Below are 21,639 nucleotides of genomic sequence, written 5' to 3'. Positions count from 1 at the left end.
TCTTATGCACGATTCCATGGAATTAAATGTCCTGTTTCACTTGAAAATATAATATATAGCAAATAAATTATGCAAACTGCATTTCATATTGACTTGAACATGCAAAACTTAACTGTTGCAGGCAGGGAGCTGCAATATTAGAATTATATTATTTTTAATGCCATTGTGTAATAAAGTGGCCGTTACAATGTTATGGTAAAAGAAAATAACTCATATTGAAAAACACAGTTCTTGTTTCTGCAACAATCCAGTTGAGAAAACATCTGATATTTGAGTTAAATTCAATTGTACTAAATTTTTCCTCAAATTTTTTCATGTGAAACTTAAATTTCTGTTGTCAGATTCTTGTAATATTCCAAAAGAGTGGCTGTAGACATACAGTTCTTAATGATCTGTTGCTTTATTAAATTAAAACTGTAGTTCCCTATCTGTCACTCACTCGACGTTGGTGTCGATGTAGTGACACTAGGGGTCACTCTTGGGAGCCCGAGACACCTCTGGTCTTTGATAAAAGGCCAATGAAAATTGGCGAGTGGTATTTGCATGCCACTCCCCCGAACATACGGGTATAAAAGGAGCTGGTATGCAACCACTCATTAAGATTTTCTCTTCGGAGCTGAACGGTCATGCTCATTGAGCTTCATTCACCTCTGCTGGATCTGACGGCGCATTTCAGCGGCTTCTCCCTCCTCTGCACTGGTGCACTGTAGAGAACGCCCCTGGGCGCTTCAGCAGAAAAACTAGAGAGTATATTTTCTGAAAGAGCATTTTTCCCCTCTAAAAGAGTACATATTTCTCTAAAAGAGCGCACACACGGAACGTCTTTTTAAAGACGTGTCTTTTTAAAGATGCTTTTCCGATTGTGTGTTATTCCTAGTTGTGCTCGTTATCTCTCGCCTTCTAACGGTCACGATCACTGTCTTTTGTATCTGGGCACTGCTCACGCGGAGACAGCGTTCGTGGATGGTCATGTTCTCATTGCGAGAATATGTCCATGGCAACGTTGCGGTCGCGGCTCGCCTTCGTAAGAAAGCGAGCCACCCCAGAGGCTCCCGCCTCCGTCGTTTTACCCATGGGTTTGAGGCCAGCGCGGCTAGCTCTGGGGCCGATTTGGGGACCCCAATGGAACCGCCTCCGCCGGGTATCCCCCCGCGGACCTCCCATTCCCCAGCACTCTCGTCTGCCCAGATCGGGCTTCCGGGTGAGTCCGCCGGCTCGTCTCACGGCGAGTTCGACCTCTTATTCGGAGCCTGCGAAAGTGATGAGCTCTCGAGCGCAGCATCGGAGAGCGGGCTCGTCCAGTCGGAAGCCTCGGCTGGGCTCCTCCCTTCGGGGTCGATCGCCCAGTCACAGGCTGATGCGGAGGTGACGACATGCTTTCCCGGGCAGCCGAGAGCGTCCGTTAGAGTGGATTTCACCGCTCTTCCCTGAACCCTCGCGGCTCGGTGATTGGTTCCTGGGCTCGCGGCGCCGCTCAAAGCCACGCCCCGCCCCGTTCCTTTCTTCCCGGAAGTGCATGAAGAGCTGACAAGGTCACGGGAGGCACTTTTTACTGCCCGGTCCCGATCTTTTCAGCTTCCCCGCTCTCACTACCCTCGATGGTGGGGCGGCCAAGGGTTCTTCGGCAATCCCCCGGTGGATAAAGGCGCTCGCGGTGCACCTATGCCCACAGAGCACCGCCACCTGGTGGGGGTGCCCAAAGCCCCCGTCCAAGGCCTGTAGGTTTATGTCGTCTCTGACGGCCAAGGCCTACGGTGCAGCTGGACAAGCTGCCTCCACCCTGCACTGCCATGGCTCTCCTGCAAGTCCGCCAAGGCGCTAAAAGAACTGCACGAGGGTAGTTCCACCCCGGTATTGATGCAGGAACTGCGCTCGGCAACCGACCTCGCTCTCCGAGCGACGGAGGTCATGGCGCGGTCTCTCGGGCGGACGATGGCCACACTAGTGGTCCAGGAGCGCCACCTTTGGCTCAACCTGGTCGAGATGGGTGAGGCCAACAAGACACGTTTCCTTGCTGCCCCCATTTCCCAGGCGGGCCTATTCGGTGACAACGTTGAGGACTTTGCCCAGCAGATCTCGATGGTAGAGCAATAGATGGATGCTAGCTGGCATATCCTGCCCCGGCGCGGCTCAAGATCCCGCACCCCATCTACTCATCGCCAAGGGCGTCCCCCTGCGGTGACTGCACCGGCTCCGCCGCAGCCCGCCCCTTTGGCCTGGCCCCGGCGTGGAGCACACCGCAGGAAGCAGACGCCACCCGTCTCGCAGCCGCCCAGAACCCGTGAATGGCTTCAAAGCGCCCTTGAGATGGGTGACCCAGGGACAACGAAACCCACTGCTCTGGAGCTGGTAAGCAGATCTTCATCTTTTTGTTACCTTTTGCATTTAATTGCGCTGCATGCCCAAGTGGCTGCAGTACTCAAGAGCTCAGCAAGAGTGGTTTCCTTGTTCCCTGGGTCACGTATCCAGTGTGTACGGCTGGCATCACGACCACCGTCCACCACTTCATTTGGCAGGTTGGCGCTCCAGCGCCGGTCTCCCGCCCTGAGCGCCCAGCTGTGGCACAAATCCGCCCCCGATGTGACAGTCTCCACGGGTCACGAGGACAGGCCTCTTCCTCCCTTGTCCCAGGCTGTTCCGGGGGTGGTCACAAGGAGTGAGGTAAGTGCTACGATGTCCTCGGACTCAGCACGGCCATGACGTGGTGTGGCACCTCGAGCTCCACCCCGCTGCGAGGCCCCACCTGCCGGTACATCTGATGACGTTGTCCCTTTGGTCCCCCTTGCGCGGAACTTGGACGCATGGCTTGCGCCTTCCAGTCCGTCACAAGGGCTGGTCCGGACCGTCCGACTCGGCTGCGCGATTCACTTCGCCGGGCATCCGCCCAGGTTCAGCGGTGTCCACTTCACCTTGGTGAAAGATGAAAGCGCTGCTACCTTGCGTGGAAATCGCTACCCTCCTACGGAAGGACGCGATAGAACCTGTCCCTCCAGCCGAGATGAAGAAAGGGTTTTACAGCCCCTACTTCATTGTACCGAAAAAGGCGGTGGGTTGCGGCCAATCTTGGACCTTCGAGTACTGAACCGGGCTTCACACAGACTCCCGTTCAAGATGCTGACGCAAAGACGCATTCTAGCGAGGGTCCGGCATCAAGATTGGTTCGCAGCGGTAGACCCGAAGGATGTGTACTTTCACGTCTCGATCCTTCCTCGACACATACCCTTCCTGCGGTTCGCGTTCGAGGGTCAGGCGTATCGGTACAAAGTCCTCCCTTTCGGCCTGCCCCTGTCTCCTCATGTCTTTACGAAGATCGCAGAGGCTGCCCTTGCCCCATTAAGGGAGGTGGGCATTCGCATTCTCAACTATCTCGACGACTGGCTAATCTTAGCTCACTCTCGAGACGTGTTATGCGCACACAGGGACCTGGTGCTCTCACACCTCAGCCGACTAGGGCTTTGGGTCAACTGGGAAAAGAGCAAGCTCCTCCCGGTTCAGAGCATCTCTTTTCTCGGTTTGGAATTGGACTCAGTGTCCTTGATGGCGCACCTTACGAACGAGCGTGCCCAGTCGGTGCTGGCCTGTTTGAAGGCGTTCAAACAGAAAACAGCGGTTCCACTGAAACTCTTTCAGAGGCTCCTGGGGCATATGGCATCCTCGGCGGTGGCCACCCCGATCGGGTTGATGCATATGAGGCCGCTTCAGCTAGTGCTAGTTTGGACAGACAGCATGGCAGCGGTAGCATATGTCAACCGCCAAGGTGGTCTGTGCTCCCGCTGTTTGTCACAACTCACCCGCCATCTCCTCCAACAGAGTCAGCAACACCTCAAGTCGCTGCAAGCTACTCATATCCCGGGCAACCTCAACACTTCGGCGGATGCGCCATCACAACAGGTTACCCTCAAGGGAGAGTGGAGACTCCACCTTCAGGTGGTCCAGCTGATTTGGAGTCGATTCGACAGGCACAGGTGCACCTGTTTGCCTCCCAAGAATCCTCCCCACTGCCCGCTCTGACCGAGGCCTTCCTCGGCATAGACGCGCTGGCACACAGCTGGTCCCCTGGTATTCGCAAATATGCGTTTTCCCCCAGTAAGCCTGCTTCCACAGACCCTGTGCAAGGTCAGGGAGGACGAGGAGAAGGTCATCCTGGTAAGCATCCTACTGGCCCGCCCAAACATGGTGCTCGGACCTCACGCTCCTCGCGACAGCTCCCCCTGGCAAATTCCCCTGAGGAAGAACCTTCTTTCTCAGGGAAGGGGCACCATCCGGCACCCGCGCCCAGACCTCTGGAATCTCCATGTCTGGCCCCTGGACGGGACGCGGAAGACCTAAGCTGTCTCCCATATGTGATGGTAGACACGTTCACTCAGGCTAGGGCTCCCTCTACAAGGCGCCTGTATGCCTTTTAAGTGCCGTCTGTTCACTAAGTGGTGTTCTTCCCATCGGGAAGACCCCCAGAGATGCGCAGTCAGATCAGTGCCTTCCTTCCTGCAAGAGAGGTTGGAAGGGAGGCTGTCCCCTTCCACCTTGAAGGTGTACATTGCTGCCATACCAGCACACCCATGACGCAGTCGACGGTAAGTCCTTAGGGAAGCATGATCTGATCATCAGGTTCCTAAGAGGCGCCAGGAGGCTGAATCCCTCCAGGCCATGCCTCGTTCCCTCAACGGACCTCTGTAGTTTTTCAGGGTCTACAGAGAGCCCCCTTTGAGCTTTGCAGTCAGCCGAGCTTAAGGCACTCTCCTTGAAGACTGTCCTCCTGACTGTGCTGACTTCCATCAAGAGGGTAGGTGACCTGCAAGCGTTCTCTGTCAGTGAAACGTGCTTGGAGTTCGGTCCGGGCTATTCTCACGTGATCCTGAGACCCCGACCGGGCTATGTGCCCAAGGTTCCCACCACTCCTTTTAGGGACCAGGTGGTGAACCTGCAAGCGCTGCCCCAGGAGGAGGCAGACCCAGCCCTGTCGTTGCTGTGTCCGGTGCATGCTTTACGCATCTATTTGGATCGCACACAGAGCTTTAGAGTCTCTGAGCAGCTCTTTGTCTGCTTTGGTGCACAGCGGAAAGGAAGCGCTGTCTCCAAGCAGAGGATCGCCCACTGGCTCATTGACGCCATAACTATGGCATATTTGCCCAAAACATGCCACCCCCTGTAGGGCTACGAGCCCATTCTACCCATGGTGTAGCGGCTTCTTGGGCCCTGGCCAGAGGTGCCTCTCTAACAGACATTTGCAGAGCAGTGGGCTGGGCAACACCCAACACCTTTGCAAGGTTCTACAACCTCCGGGTGGAACCGGTTTCATCCCAGGTAGTGGCACGCAACACAAGCGGATAAGCCTGGGATAGCCGGCCGGGTGTATCGCTTGCACATAGCGCCTTCCACCTCCTTTTGAGCTGAAGATGTGCGCTGTTAATTCCCAGTAGTGTTCACAAAAGTTGTTCCCTGATTGACTTCCTCCGAGCCCTGTGGCAGTCGAGTTTTCGGAGAGACTCGCTGCCGGCCCAGTACACGCGCCAACTAAGAGCCCGGTTCTGGGGTAGGTGCTCCGCATGTGGCGGTTCCCTGTAAGTCTAACCCCATGCGATCTATATCTTCCGCTAATTCACTTCCCTGCTGGCAAACTGCATCTTCCTTGGGCAGAGCCCCTCTGCCCCAGTCTCCATGTTGTAGTAACTCCTCCCCCATTGGGCAGGATCTACCTTGAAGGCTCTCCACATGGTTGGAAAGACCATGTGATGTATTCTTCCACTTAAATATCCCCCCCTCTCTTGGGGCGAGGTGTGGTCTCCACGGTGTCCTCCCTTTGGAAGGGACACACCACGACTAAACCTGGCGGCCCAGTCGGATAATCCCCCTTCTTTTTAGGGAGTGGAAAAAGAGAAGGGGAAAGAGGCCACGACTGGGTTAAGCCTGTCTCTATCTCTGGATAGTCGACTTGTCCCCAAAAAGGGCCGTTCGACACTCATAACTGTGTTGGGGGAGGTTACGTGTTGACCTGGTGTGCTGGCTATGAGGCACACAGCAAGTCTGCCCACCACACACCGCCAGTTCACGTAACACAGTTCCGCCTTGTGGCGTTTTGTATAGGGACCCCTAGTGTCACTACATCGACACCAACGTCGAATGAGTGACAGATAGGGAACGTCATGGTTACTGGTGTAACCTCCATTCCCTGATGTAGGGAACGAGACGTTGGTCCCTCCTGCCACAACGCTGAACTACCCGCTGAAATGGCTGGACCTTATATCAGCTCCTCAGCGTAAAACCTGAATGAGTGGTTGCATACCAGCTCCTTTTATACCCGTATGTTCGGGGGAGTGGCATGCAAATACCACTCACCAATTTTCATTGGCCTTTTATCAAAGACCAGAGGTGTCTCGGGCTCCCAAGAGTGACCCCTAGTGTCACTACATCGACACCAACGTCTCGTTCCTTCCATCAGGGAACGGAGGTTACACCAGTAACCATGACGCACTTTACAATAAGGTTGTATTAATTTACATAAGTTGAACTCTATTAATTAACATGAACTAACAATAAACAATAATTTTCCAACTTTTATTAATCTTGGTTAATGTTAATTTCGACATATAATAATAATAATAATAAAAATAATAATAATAATTTGTTTAATTAAAAGTTATATGTTCATATGAGTTGATGCATTATGAAAACAATAAGCATACAATGAACAATAGTATTTTTTGTAGATGACGTTAACCAATATTAATTAATGCTGTTAAAATATATTGTTTATCCATTGTTAGATCATGATCCCTAATGCATTACCTCATGTTAACAAATAGAAACTTATTGTAAAATGTTAAAAATGTTATTATTTTTTCTTTAGAATAATTTTAATTTAGATATTCATTACTTATAGTAATGCATAAAATGTGGAAATGCTTGCACATGTTTTGCAACACTTACTGTAGAACTACCTAAAATTATTCAGCTCATTGTATGATGCTAGTGTCTTATAATAAGTGACATGTTTTTGCAGAACAGTTGTCCATTTGCTTTTTTGTACAATGATCAAAGTTGATGCATCTCATGCAAAATGGCTTAGAATTAAGGGTCATTTGATTGTTTCTTCTGCTAGAATAGAAACCATGGAGTATGCCATTTGAACTGAGATAAGCAAATACTTGCAGCCTTTGAATTAATCTGATCACACTGTGAATTTGGCAACAGAGAGTCGAAAGCTTTGATGCTCAAATCGGTCTGTGCTTATGTAACCGGTCCTGCTCGACCTGCCCGAGCAGGATTCGAACCTGTGTCTCCGGCATGGGAGGTGGGCGCGCTAATGAGGAGGATAAATGTTACAGCCTCTAACGTCAGTCACTAGTGCGCCTTTTGAGGCCAGGGGAGTGAGGTTTACACATACCACACAGCTATCACATACCAGCTGGCTCCCGTTACTTACTGAAATTTAAATCTCTACCGCCAGTGACCAAAGCTGGAAGTGTTGTTGAATGAAACATCAAAAGCAACAACATGGATGTTAGATCCAATACCAAATAAGCTCTTAAAAGAGGTATTCCCTGTAATCTCAGAACCTCTTCTCTTCCCATTTATGATGAAAATACTAGAAAAGGTGGTGTCCTCCCAACTATGCTAATTTCTACAGATAAATCATATATATATATGAACAATTTCAGTCAGGATTTAGACCCCATCACAGTACAGAAACTGCAATTATCAGAGTTACAAATGACTTGCTCTTATCATTTGATCGCGGCTGCATGTCTCTTCTAGTGTTTTTAGATCTTAGTGCTACCTTTGACACCATAAATCTCTTGGATAGTCTTGAGAATTATGCTGGCATTTGTGGACTTGCATTAGCATGGTTTAGGTCCTGTTTAGTAGACTGCTACCACTTTGGGCCTGTGCTCTTCTACTTATATATGCTCCCCCTGGGAAATATTATCAGGAATCATGGAATGCATTTCCACTGTTATGCCGACGATACCCTACTTTATATTTTTTCGAAACCCGACTAAATTTCAACATTTTTCAAATGAACAGAGTGTATAAATGAAGTCAAAGAGTGGATGGCTAGAAATTTCCTGAACTGATGCAAACTCAAAGACATGGGATTCCTAGTGAGCCACTGTCTGAAGCATGGGTTCAGGATGGAGTTCACCAAAATGACTTGCCATAAGCTTACAGCCAGACTGCGATGCTCCTCACTGAATGATATCAATTTCAACTTGGTCAAAGGAGGGACAACACTTTCTTAAAAAAAAATAACTACATAGAAAATGAATTAACCACAAACAAAAGCCTTCATCAGCCAAAATCAAAGGACAATGCATATTTCCTCAGTTAATTTGGGACGACTTCAAGGACTTTAACACTAAAACTTAGTTCATACAAAAATCATTTTGTTTAACCATTGACCCACAACACTTACTTAGTTTACTAATTGTAACCACTAAACATAAATAACTAATATTGGCATTATATTCATTCATTTTCTGTTATAGCGTAATTTAATGTACAGCTGCTTTGAAACAACGCCTGTTGTGAAAAGCGCTATACAAATAAATTTTATTTGACTTGACTAACTCAGCTGAATGGGGATGATTTCAGGGTACATGAACTTTCAGAAGCAACATCCCCATTTTTGGTGTGAATATTTATTTGAATTAATTTAATAAAATGTGCAATTGATTTTATTCATTAATTTTAATCAATACATTTTTTTAGTCTCTCAATTCGCAGATGCTGTTACGCAAACAGCCAGGCATTCTCGCACTTGAAAAGCCCACTTTAGCAGTGAGTATCTCGGATCAAGGACACAATGCTAAAACAGTAGAAATGCAGCCTCAGCATTCGCCTCCGGCTGAAATCCTAGAGGGGCGAGTGATCTTGAGCGGTCTCATTCATACACACTGCAAGCATTGCCTCTCTAGTGCATGATATTATGAGATATCTGATGCCTCATTCACCAGAGGGGCACTTAAATCTGAATGCATTTTAAATAATGCCACAATCCTGTACTGGCCAGTACATGCAGGTGTCTTTAAAGGGACAGTTTACCCTTAAAAAAAAAAAAAAAAAACATCAGCACCAAAGTGAAGAATATGTGTCTGAGGTGTGTCACTTTTTTGATGTTAAAGGAGTACCTCCAAAAAAAAAAAAAAAAGTCTGTTATCATTTACTCAAACTCATGTTGTTCCATTCAAACCGGTGTGACTTTCTCCTGTGGAGCACAAAAGGAGATGTTAGACAGAACGCACAAGGCACTCTTGTTCTGTCAGTGTTGCACAACAAAGTTTTGCATTTCTGTGTGTACAAACAGACTATATCTGTGGAACAACCAGTAATGCTGAATTATGTAAGATCTGTAATGAATTTTTTACCTGTAAATATCTGAGGGAGAAAAGCCTGTATAGTGGCAAATAATTCATGTTAGTGTCACTGTCTTTAATAATGTGAAGAGAGGAGTTAAAAGAGGAAACCCTGCACACTCCACACTGCCACACAAGCCAGGATATACCAGTTTTTAACACACACACAGCAGTAATACCCAGCCTACATGACAAATGAAAGTGCCATGTCACATGCTGTAAATACATTTCACCACACAGACAACAGAGACAGAGCGATACATGGTTCAGTGTGCCCTTTGAGTAAGTGAAGCTCTTTGAGCACATGGACTGGAAGGTCAAAACATTAAAGAGGGCAGAATATAGTGGGAATACACTCCCCGTCTGCTGCAGATCAAACAAACAGATAGCCCGCCCCAAACTCACTCCATTGGTTGAGTCTATGTTGTTGTTTCTGGCTGGATGTGTCACTCAAAACAAACAGGATTTTTTTACAGCACCACAAAGACACAGTGCTTACAGTTTTCGGGGGGAAAAAAAGAAGAAAAAAAAATTTAATTAATTTAATTAACCTACAAATGGCTTATTATGTTATTATGGTCTCTGCATATTAAGTTGGGATTGGGGAAAGTATTTTAACAACAAACTTCATCTTTAAAATAAGAAAAAAAAAGCTTTACATTTACATTTGACAGACTCTTATCCAAAATGACTTACATTTTATCAATATGTGCTTACTTAACTTAGTAGGCCCATTTGCCAATTAGGTCAGAAAAATAAACTTAATTTGAAAGGAAAACAAGCTCTTTTTTTTCAACCCCATCTGCATGTTTTTTTTATTTTTTCCAAGCATAAATCTAACTAATTATTTTAAGATTTGATATGTGCCATTTTGTCTTGTTTTAAGAATGTTTAGATATTTTTTCTGGAAAAGTTTCATTATTATACGTAGCTATTTGTACATTTAAACATACATTTTGTTTGAATAGATGCTGAAACATACAATATGTGCTGACAGCATCTAAAAAATGTTTTATGTATTTACAGCTTAAGTAACACAAATATATTTATGAATCCTTTATATTATAAATATATTTGTACAGTTAGATTTTATAATATATATATATATATATATATATATATATATATATATATATATATATATATATATATATATACACACACACACACACACACACACACACACACACACACACACACTACCTGTCAAAAGTTTTGAAACACTTGACTGAAATGTTTCTCATGATCTTAAAAATCTTTTGATCTGAATGCGTATGCTTAAATGTTTGAAATTAGTTTTGTAGACAAAAATATAATTGTGCCACCATATTGATTTCATTATAAAACTAAAATGTAATAAAAAAAATAAAAAAACATTTTTGAAATTGATGTCTTGGACCAAATAATAAAGAAAAGCAGCCAATAAGTGCCCAACATAGATGGGAACTCCTTCAATACTGTTTAAAAAGCATCCCAGGGTGATACCTCAAGAAGTTGGTTGAGAAAATGTCAAGAGTACATGTCTGCAGATTCTAGGCAAAGGGTGACTACTTTGAAGATGCTAAAATATAACACAGCTTTTATTTATTTTGGATTTTGTTTAGTCACAACATAATTCCCATAGTTCCATTTATGTTATTCCATAGTTTTGATGACTTTACTATTATTCTAAATGTGAAAAAAAATAAAAAAATAAAACAAATTAAAAAATTAATAAATTGGAATATGGCATTTCGCAAGTGGTCACAAGACAAGCGAAAGACAATGAGCATTTGACGTGATCACTGACTTTATTGTGTCGTAACCCAGATTCTCCTGAAAATAAATCATACAAAATGTGTTACAAAATCAGATTTTGTTGAGCAAGTGTTAAAGCAATTGAATAATGTGGATACTTAAACCAAAGAGCCAGTAGACTCTATAAAAAGAGACTCATTACCCAGTTCTGTTTGGGATGAGTTGCCTGATCAGTGGGTTGGAGTGTGACCACCAATTAGTGATTTTAAGAGCCTGGATCAATAATGCACAAAGATGATTTTTTCCCATATAAACTTAGCAAAAAAAGAAATGTCCTCTCACTTTTAATTGCTTTTATTTTCAGCAAACTTAACATGTGTAAATATTTGTATGAACATAAAAAGATTCAACAACTAAGACAAAAACTGAGCAAGTTTCACAGACATGTGACTAACAGAAATGGAATAATGTGTCCCTGAACAAAGGTGTGGGGGGGACAAAATCAAATGTAACAGTCAGTATCTGGTGTGGCCACCAGCTGCATTGAGTACTGCAGTGCATCTCTTCCTCATTGACTGCACCAGATTTGCCAGTTCTTGCTGTGAGATGTTACCCCACTCTTCCACCAAGGCACTTGCAAGTTCCCGGACATTTCTGGGGGGAATGGCCCTAGCCCTCACCCTCCGATACAACAGGTCCCAGACGTGCTCAATGGGATTGAGATCCGGGCTCTTTGCTGGCCATGGCAGAACACTGACATTCCTGTCTTGCAGGAAATCATGCACAGAACAAGCAGTATGGCTGGTGGCATTGTCATGCTGGAGGGTCATGTCAGGATGAGCCTGCAGGAAGGGTACCACATGAGGGAGGAGGATGTCTTCCCTGTAACGTACAGCGTTGAGATTGCCTGCAATTACAACAAGTTCAGTCCAATGATGCTGTGATACACCACCCCAGACCATGACAGACCCTCCACCCAAACCTCGACTCGTCAGTGAAGAGCACTTTTTGCCAGTCCTGTCTGATCCAGCGAAGGTGGGTTTGTGCCCATAGGCGACTTTGTTGCCAGTGATGTCTGGAAAGGACCTGCCTTACAACAGGCCTACAAGCCCTCAGTCCAGCCTCTCTCAGCCTATTACGGACAGTCTGAGCACTGATGGAGGGATTGTGCGTTCCTGGTGTAACTCTGGCAGTTGTTGTTACCATCCTGTACCTGTCCCGCAGGTGTGATATTCGGATGTACCGATCCTGTGCGGGTGTTGTTACACATGGTCTGCCACTGCGAGGATGATCATCTCTCCCTGTAGTGCTGTCTTAGGCATCTCACAGTATGGACATTGCAATTTATTGCCCTGGCCACATCTGCAGTCCTCATGCCTCCATGCAGCATGCCTAAGGCACGTTCACGCAGATGAGCAGGGACCCTGGACGTCTTTCTTTTGGTGTTTTTCAGAGTCAGTAGAAAGGTCTTTTTAGTGTCCTAAGTTTTTATAACTGTGACCTTAATTGCCTACCGTCTGTAAGCTGTTAGTGTCTTAATGACTGTTCCACAGGTGCATGTTCATTAATTGTTTATGGTTCATTGAACAAGCATGGAAAACATTGTTTAAACCTGTGGGGTCTGAGGGTGTTTTGGACCCTGGAGAAGTTTTGACATGCCTTGACATTTGTGTTTTTGTCAGTTGCTTAAAAACATATTAATGGCTAAAGTCTGATAATACTGTGTTCAGCACAAACTGGGATACAATAATATGTGAACAGCATGTATGTACATGTTTGTATCTTTGAGAAAATAACGTTTATGCGTGGTTTTTGAAAAAACAAAAATTGTAAGTCACTGAAATAAGGCCATATATCACATACTAAACATTTGTTCACAAGACTTTTGAGAACTGGATCTTGTAGCCTAGAGTTTTTGCTATAAAATGATGTGAAAACCATCCTGATCACTCATTCATACAAAACAACATAGTCATTTAACTTTTGTAAGACACTTGCGACACTTGTAAGACACCATATGCGAGGAGGCGTGGATGATCATGAATATTGATGTGATTCACACCTGAGGAGACAAAGACCCCTCCCCCGAGAGAGAATGAATGTTAGGAGACTTAATGATTTAACGTATTATCTGACTATACATTTTCTTTACATAAAGACTTTACTTAAAAACTTTAGACCTACACTACCATTTAAAAGTTTATAGATCTGTAAGATTTTTTAATGTTTTTAAGTCTTTTCTGCTCACTAAGGCTGCATTTATTTGATCCAAAATACAGCAAAAACAATGATATTGTGAAATATTTTTACAATTTAAAATAACTGTTTTCTATTTGAATATATTGAATATACCCTTTACAATAAAGATCTGTAAAGTTAATTGGATTTTCACAAAATTATCTTTAAAATACTGTGACGTTTCTTTTTTGCTGAGTTTATCTATCTCACCTGCAGGTTTTCTCGATTGAGGTGGCACTGTATTTGCATAGAATCAGTCAGAAACACCCCGAGTTTAGAACGGTAATTGGATGATTCCATAAGGTAGGAAATCAATTAAATGCTATCTGTCCCCTTATTTAAAAGGTTTTCACAGAATCTTATTCAGGCACAGCAGGATCAATAATTGCAATGTGTGGGGGTGATTATGCAGTACATTCTTATGAAATCATGCACATTTGCATGTTTGTAGGTGTGAGATTATGATGCCCACAGTCCGTCCGCTAACCATCTTAATGCATATTGCACATCAAAAGGGAAAGCATTCGTGAATAAACGTAAGCTCCGATCACGTTGGCCAGCTGCTATGCAACTTGCAGGAGTCAGGGTGCATCAGTCCGCTGGGAAACAATGTTGTGTTGACAAACTATCAGGCTGCTAGCAATTGCTTTTGAGGAACAACTAGTCAGATATGCCAAAGTATGTGAGGTTAGTGGCATCAAATCTTCGAAAAGTGTCCAGAGCTTTGTTTGACATCTATATATTCCACTTTATTTTTGAGTTTTGTCTGTGAAATAATCCGTATTTATGAATTTGTTTTGTACCTAAATTATGACCACACATATCACACATAATTACCGCTATTTTCTGTGTTTTTATGGATAATGTTCAGAAGATTGTGTCATTTCTGATAAACCTGCTTCTAAAGCATTTGCAAAAACAAAAACTGTTATTGGTCGCTTTATATGTCAGTCAAACAATCTTTTCTTGTATTGCTGGGTGGTTCAGTCCATCTAAGAGGACAAAATAAGCTTTGAAGTATACCAGACTTTTTTTTGGCAATAATCAAAAATCTGTCTCTCCAAGACAAATAATATGATATTTCATAAATTACATTCTAATACCCATAAGATTACAAAGATAAGCAAACCATTTTGACATTTAATCATGTGCAGGATATGAATTATATACCAACATTTATATTTTCAATTCTTACTGTAAAAAAAAATAAATAGATATCATCAATAATTGCTTCATAGTTAATTGTACATATATCCTTCCTGATATCAGTGATTGAATTACAACAAAGTCCCTTTCAAGGCAAGTCAGCCCACTCAGTGGCCATCTTTGGAACGCTCTTGGGTAGGCTGGGTAGCTATTTTTCTATGAATACAAGCGCCATACATGTACAGCTTCTATCTTCTTGAATAGGGAAAGACCGAAATCTCCAAATGATTACGATCAAAGAACGTATTCTAAATCAGTAGGAAAATCTGACAACACTGGTAACATAAATGGTGCGTCTTTAGCTCAGATCACGCAAAAAAATGGCTACTTTCCTTGGTTGTCTGCGCATAAGCGTTCTTGAGCTGATTGACAGGCGATGTCTGTTTTTAAAAGCTGATCGACTCTTTTACCTGTGTGGTGGGACTTCCTTTTCTACACCCGTTGGCTGTTCTAATTTCTCCCATTCATTTTAACAGAAGTGGCCCATCACTGCTAAATAGTCTCTGATTACAACTATTGAAAATGCTATTTTATATCTGTAAATATATTTCAACATGCTAGATCTGATATGTCAGATATCTGAAAATGCATTTAAGATATTAATAAACTGGAAAGTAATTAAAGATATCTTAAAAGGCTTTCTTATGAGTTACAATCACATAACAGATATCAATAATTAACATTGCCTCTGGTAAAAAACAGATTACAGTGTTGCGAATTTATATGTAAATAATTAATTAATTTGTTTACGAATCTTGGCCGCATTTGACCATCAATATATGTAGGAAATTTGATAGTATAAATGTACACAGGATGGGTTAAAGTGCCCGTGTACCCCCACCATTATATGTAAGGAAAACAGTATGTGTGAGCTAGGAATTAAATTAAACTGTCCTCATTCTACATTATTATGTAAGGATATTTATAATGGAATTAGTCACGTTGACATCCATTCTAAATTAGATAAATGACAAATAACTAGATTATTTGTCTGAATAAAATTCTCCACCATTAAAATCGTAATACAACACCTCGTTGTATCCGCTCACAATTTCTATTGTAAGGAATTAGCTTTAATAAGGGAATTATGATAAATTATCTTATTGGAGTAATATTATTCTCATGGATTATTAAAAATAATATTACACATATTTAGGTATAGTTTGAAGCGAAATCTTTTAAAAACAGGGATGAGAATATTTATCAAAATATACCACAGTCAAATTATCTTTGAATACAGACAAACTTTATTGCTATTCTAAACAAACTAATCTAAGACATACAACATGAAACAGGTTGGTGAGTAGTGACAGAATGTGAAATAAATGATCAATACAGAGAAAATGAAATTTATGGAGTCTGGTGACAATCCCTTTAAGAATAATTTATCCTTCTCTGAGTCTACATCAATTTGCAATCAGATTACCCAAAGTATTTAAATAATACACCAGCACTTTGAGCAAAAGTCTGGAGATGTACTTGCGCATCGTTGCGTTTCCTTGCGTTGCGTTCTTTGTGTTGCTTGGTTCTTTGGCTCTTTGTAGAAAGTTCGTTCCGTCGATAATTTTGACTTCTGTTATGATCAGATAGTTATTGTCTGGATGGATTGAAGTTATTGTGTGCAAGAAGGACTCGTGACTCCCGTTGGATGTCTGAACCGTAGAGCAGAGAGTGAGAGGCTTCCTCGGGACTTTTGTGTCCCGAGTTTTCCTTGGACTCTACATGGCACGGAGGATTAGGAAGAAGCAAGAGAGCCAAAGAGAGGAGACCAAGCAACGGTTCCAAGAGAGGATTCCAAAGAGCAGAAGCAGCGTTCTTCCTGTTTTGGAAACATCTGAACTGAAATTGGCTGCACCCCAAAGGCGTCCTGAGCCAAGCAGAAGTGACTTTTCAGAGTCACATGGTCAACTGGTCTGTCCTTTTCAGAGTTGATTTACAATCCTTTGTGTGTACAGGATTCTTTCAACTCTGGCTCAAAATAGTGAAGGTTTAATCATGAACTTTTATATCTTGAAAACGTTGTCATCAACATTCTCTATGTAAACAAGCAAGCATTTATATACTAAATATGACATACTTTCATAAATATTACACGTGTAAGTAACAAAACATGAAAATCCCTGATTACCAATCATACTGGTTAATTCACTGGTTTTACAACATGGATAATACATTACACGTTAAGAGAAACCTGATTGTCGGGGTATTTTAACAGGTGAAGCCTTGAATAGTACAATATTTAAAGATTATAATCATCACTACACATTTTAAAAGGTACATCGGCTATAATCATTAATTTGTCAGTTATAACAGTAATCACAGGTCAAAGTAATTTTCAGAATTATCTAGCAAGGCTATGTATTGTGTACATGGTGGATCTAAATGCATTCTGTACATTTTAGAGGGTTAACTTCAGCAAAGTACAACATTCATGGATTCCTTTCAGATGCTGTTTGCAGAATAATGAGAATCTCATGAAGACCTCATGACTAATTATCGTCCAGAATAAAGAGACTTGGCATTGTTTTGTTCATTGTAATTCAGGCGGATCTCATGCGGTCTCTGCTGAGCTAAGAAAGAATGTCTTTGGAATGTGCAGGATGGGGAGAGGAGGTGTCCCTGTCTTTAGGTCTATGTTGATTTCGGGCCTTGGGACTGTCTTCGTTTCCTGATATGGCCGCGGATTTACGCATTTAAGGTCACAAGGTGTTACTTGGCCATTTGGTCTTACAGAGGGTTTAAGTTTGTGGAACAAAGAAAGGTTGTCTGTATGGGTTAGCGCTGTCATTACCCTAGTTTGAGATTAAGCAGGAATGGTAGAGACGGTCTCCTTCAGCAATTTAGGCACCATGGATTCATTTTTATGACTCTCTAATGGCTTGGTGGGGCTCTCTCTGATCTGTGGAATTTGGTGTTGTGTTCATTTGATGGCTTCGTTCGTGGATAATCCTACAACAGATATAAAAAACAAATAGAGTTGTAATTAATTTGTTGATATCAGGAATGGACATTTGCACTTGTAACAATGTAATTATTGATATAAAAAATCTTATTTATACTAGTAAGAAGTGCATTGCTGATATTTGAAACTGGAATTTCAATTAGTAAGAAATACATTTTAGATATCTGTTATTTTGTATTGAACTGAATGACAGATCATTGTGAAATTATAATTGTTGAAATTCCATTTTTGATATCAATAAATATGTTTTTTTACTATCCACCTTATTTTTCATCAAAACTAGGGCGCCGCACTTATCAACCTTGAATGTGGACCACTTCTGGTATAAGCCACTTCCAGCTATTTTAGCTAACAAAAATATTACATTATGCTGCTTTATATTACAGGCTGGCAATAAATGTTGACATATTATTATCATTAATTAAGATTTTCATAAACTCATTGGTTTTGAGCGCATATACTGTAGTTTTACCGTATATCACATTTTGCCATCGTTTTATCACACACTGTTGCACTGGCAGAATGAATGAAATCAGGCGCTGACAGGACAGTCCTCCACAAACTTTACACAACCAGCAGAGAGAAGAAAGATGCTGGAAAAATGCTGCTTCAACTTTCTTTGCACCAAAACTGCATCTTGTTTCATCTTGGTAAAATAATAAACACATTTTACTCTCCGTTCTTGTCAGAGAGCATTCTCTCTTTCTTAGCAGTGTATAGTAAACAGACATGCATATCATGCATTCAGCATGGCTTATGAAAAATCGCCTTTGGAAATAAACAAATAAAGGCATCATTGGAGATTATGCAGGTACATATGAATGGAAGTTTACATTGAGACAAGAAAGACTGCATCGTCACATCTCGGTAAAGAAAGAAGCAGGTTTTATTACCGTCTCTTCAATACAACAACACACAGCAACAAGTGAATTATTTACTTACTCTTTTACTATAAATGCTGATGCTAGACAATTATCCGACATTGGCACATAATTCTGCTGTACATCATGTGGTTGTGTGATAGTTTAGAAGCCCAGATCACTAAATTCTGGTATTATAACCTTCTAGTTATTTACACTGCGGTCAATGCCAGTGGAACTTTTCACATCCGCCAGAAATGCAGCCGCTGCTTGCTTCTGTGTTGCAAAACAAGGTGGATAGTTGAAATTCAATTCGTCATTTTTTATCTCAAGAAAATTTTATTTTACCAGTGCAAATCTAACCAGATAGGTAAAGTTTGACAAGATGAAGTTTAATGTTGCCTTAACAAAGCCTGGTTTTAGGTTGTTCGTCAAGCCAACCTAATTACTGATAACAAAAATTACCATTTTCACTAACAGTAATTTCATGGCTGATATCAAGAATGAGCATTTTAGCCTAGTGAAAATTGTATTGTTGATATCTATAATTCATATACTGCACAATTAAATGTCAAAAGGGCTTGCGATTAAAGATAATAGTAGTAGAAGTAAATTCATTCTCATGTAAAATCATTTCAAGTCATCTCATTCTCTATAAAGAAATGGTATCGATATTGAAGACAGAACATTTGTTTATGTGGTTACAACAGAAGCTGGACATCAGCAGTGCCGCTTAAAGGTAGAACACAGACCTTCAGTTTTCAAAATGTTGATGTCATTTCAGCTGTTCGGCTCAAGACACACAGTAAAATACAGGTCTGTAGACATTTGATCTGAAACAAAAACAGCCCAGAGCGGAAACTTTTCAGAAAGTGAATTTCAGCGGGAATCCCTGGGTGGCTGTTGTCACTCTGTTTAATAAAGCACCTTTAAGTACACGCACATAACGTTCTGCTTCTTTGCAGTGACAAAGTAATATATACTGAAAATATTAATTAAACATTATACGTTTGCTGTTGAATTATTTTGGGGGAGAGTGGAGCACTATGGGTGTGTTTACTTTAAGCTATTAACCTCTGGAATTAAACCACTAAGAACATTTTGCAAAATAAACACAATCTTTTTTAAATGTCACGAAATTAAAAACAGCATTAATAAACCTAAGAACAAAACTGCACTATAAACAAACCACAAATGCTCCAATAAGGCAGCCAGCATGCCTAAGATACACACACATATCTAAAAGGGACAGCTCACCCAAACGTGAACATTTTGTCATCATTTATGCACCCAAATCTGTATGATTTTCCTTCTTTTGTGGACCACCAAACAGATGTTTATCAGTATGTTTGAGCAGCTCTCTTCCATAAAATGAAAGTGGATGGGGACCAGGGGCTGGATAAACTCCAAAAAGGACAAAAAAAAGCACCATAAATCCATCAAAACTAATCATTACAACGTGTACAGCATATATTCCAAGTCTTCTGAAGACATACGACAGCTTTTCTGTGAGAAACAGACTGACGTTCAAGGCGTTGTTCACTAAAATATGTAAAAGAGCACTCAGCCTATATCTCCTATTGTGTTCAACGGTCAATCATACAGGACATGAAACATGAGGGCGAGTAATTGTTGACAGTTTTAATTTTTTGGTTGAACTATTCCGTTAAGGAATTGGGGAGCTCTTGAAAGAAAAATGGAAATGCTAAGACTATCAAACAGAAAGAGTAGCAAACTTATGTCTTAGGGGAAAATCCATAAATAATCGAGCCCTTTCTTTTAATATTTTGGGATTATTTTGGACCTCTCTCTAAACCCTGGGAACTTCAGCTACTTCAAACTCCAGTCTTGTTCTAAGCTCTACGGCTGAAAATTAGGAAATGAAGAGATAAGACCTTAACCAGGCCTGTGCTCTCTACGGTGACCCTTACAAAGAGACTCCGTCCACATGCTGAGATGGTGTCTGCAGTGAAAACTCAGCCAGTCTTTGTTTTTCTCACAGATCTCAGCTGTCTTCACTGGGACCTGCAATAAAACATCACAATGTGATCAATAATTTGAAGTCAAAGTAAAATATACAATGTCACAATTTCATGATTCAGTACAGACACAAAGAGCAGAAAAGTTAGTGCACTAGAAAACATTGCAATGCTCGAATTATTAAAAGTTTCAGTAGAATCAGTGCACAGCACTGATTATTAAACAATTGGAGTGCTTATTCTGACCACTTTCTGTGCAATTTTACAAGAATGACTGATTGACTGACTTTACATTATTCCGTCCTTAATGTATGGGTAAAAAATGACACATCCAGTAGATCAGTAAAACAAAAGAAAAATGTGCACACGCAAACTCATAAGGATATGCATGAAATGTATTGTTCCCGCCATTAGACTACATCAGGACTAATATAGATGTGCTGCACCTAAACCAAACAATAAAATGTATTACCATGTTAATGGAATAATTCAATTATATATATATATATATATATATATATAAAATATGATGTTCTTGACAAGTTTCATGAGATTCACCCATTTATACAAATGTAAGTATATAAAATGCAAAATGTTTATCTATTAACACTATAATTATAATGTAAAGGAAATTTGGCCAATTATTTTGTCAGTGACATAATTGGCAATGAATGGTCCAATTTTACCAGAACTGACCCTACAATACACCAATTTAAAGGGATAGTACATCCATAAATGAAAATTCTGTCATCATTTACTCTCCCTCATTTTGTTCCAAACCTGTCCTTAGAATATATTTTATTTAGATTTTTTTTAAAGCAAAATCCCTACATATTTTTCCTTGGATTTTGTGTAGAAATATGATCTGTGCTTGACCAGTTTTGTGAGATCTTTTTGTCATTGAGATAAAAGGCAAAATGTAGCCTAAATTACCTGAATTTACCATTTATTCACAAATGTAAGGATATAGTTCAACCAGAAATAAACATTCTGTAACGATTTACTCACCCTCATGTTCTGCCAAACCTGTGACTTTCCACCAACAATCATGCCACGCTCCAAATCACTGAGATCACATTTTTCCCCCATTCTGATGGTTGATGTGAACATTAACTGAAGCTCCTGACCCGTATCTGATTATTTTATGCACTGCACTGCTGCCACACAATTGGCTGGTTAGATAATCACATGGATGAATGTTGGTGCCAAACGGGCTGGTTTGAGTTTTTCTGTAACTGCTGATCTCCTGGGATTTTCACACACAACAGTCTCAAGAATTTACTCAGAATGGTGCCAAAAACAAA

At 41.6% G+C, this 21,639-nt stretch overlaps 1 long non-coding RNA gene across 1 annotated transcript; it reads right to left on the bottom strand.

The window, feature by feature from the left end:
- Nucleotides 1–15,791: 15,791 nt before the first annotated feature.
- LOC127427358 (uncharacterized) lies at nucleotides 15,792–21,437 on the bottom strand. Its single transcript, XR_007894932.1, has 3 exons — nucleotides 21,344–21,437; nucleotides 20,288–20,381; nucleotides 15,792–17,483 (listed from the first exon to the last, which is right to left on the bottom strand). It is a non-coding gene; the product is annotated as an uncharacterized LOC127427358 (long non-coding RNA).
- Between the last annotated feature and the right edge of the window lie 202 nt (nucleotides 21,438–21,639).

This window comes from Myxocyprinus asiaticus, chromosome 36 (genome assembly GCF_019703515.2).
Source record: "Myxocyprinus asiaticus isolate MX2 ecotype Aquarium Trade chromosome 36, UBuf_Myxa_2, whole genome shotgun sequence".
NCBI classification, from domain to species: domain Eukaryota; kingdom Metazoa; phylum Chordata; class Actinopteri; order Cypriniformes; family Catostomidae; genus Myxocyprinus; species Myxocyprinus asiaticus.
Note: the sequence above shows the minus strand (reverse complement) of the source record. Positions and strands in the feature narration are given on the sequence as shown.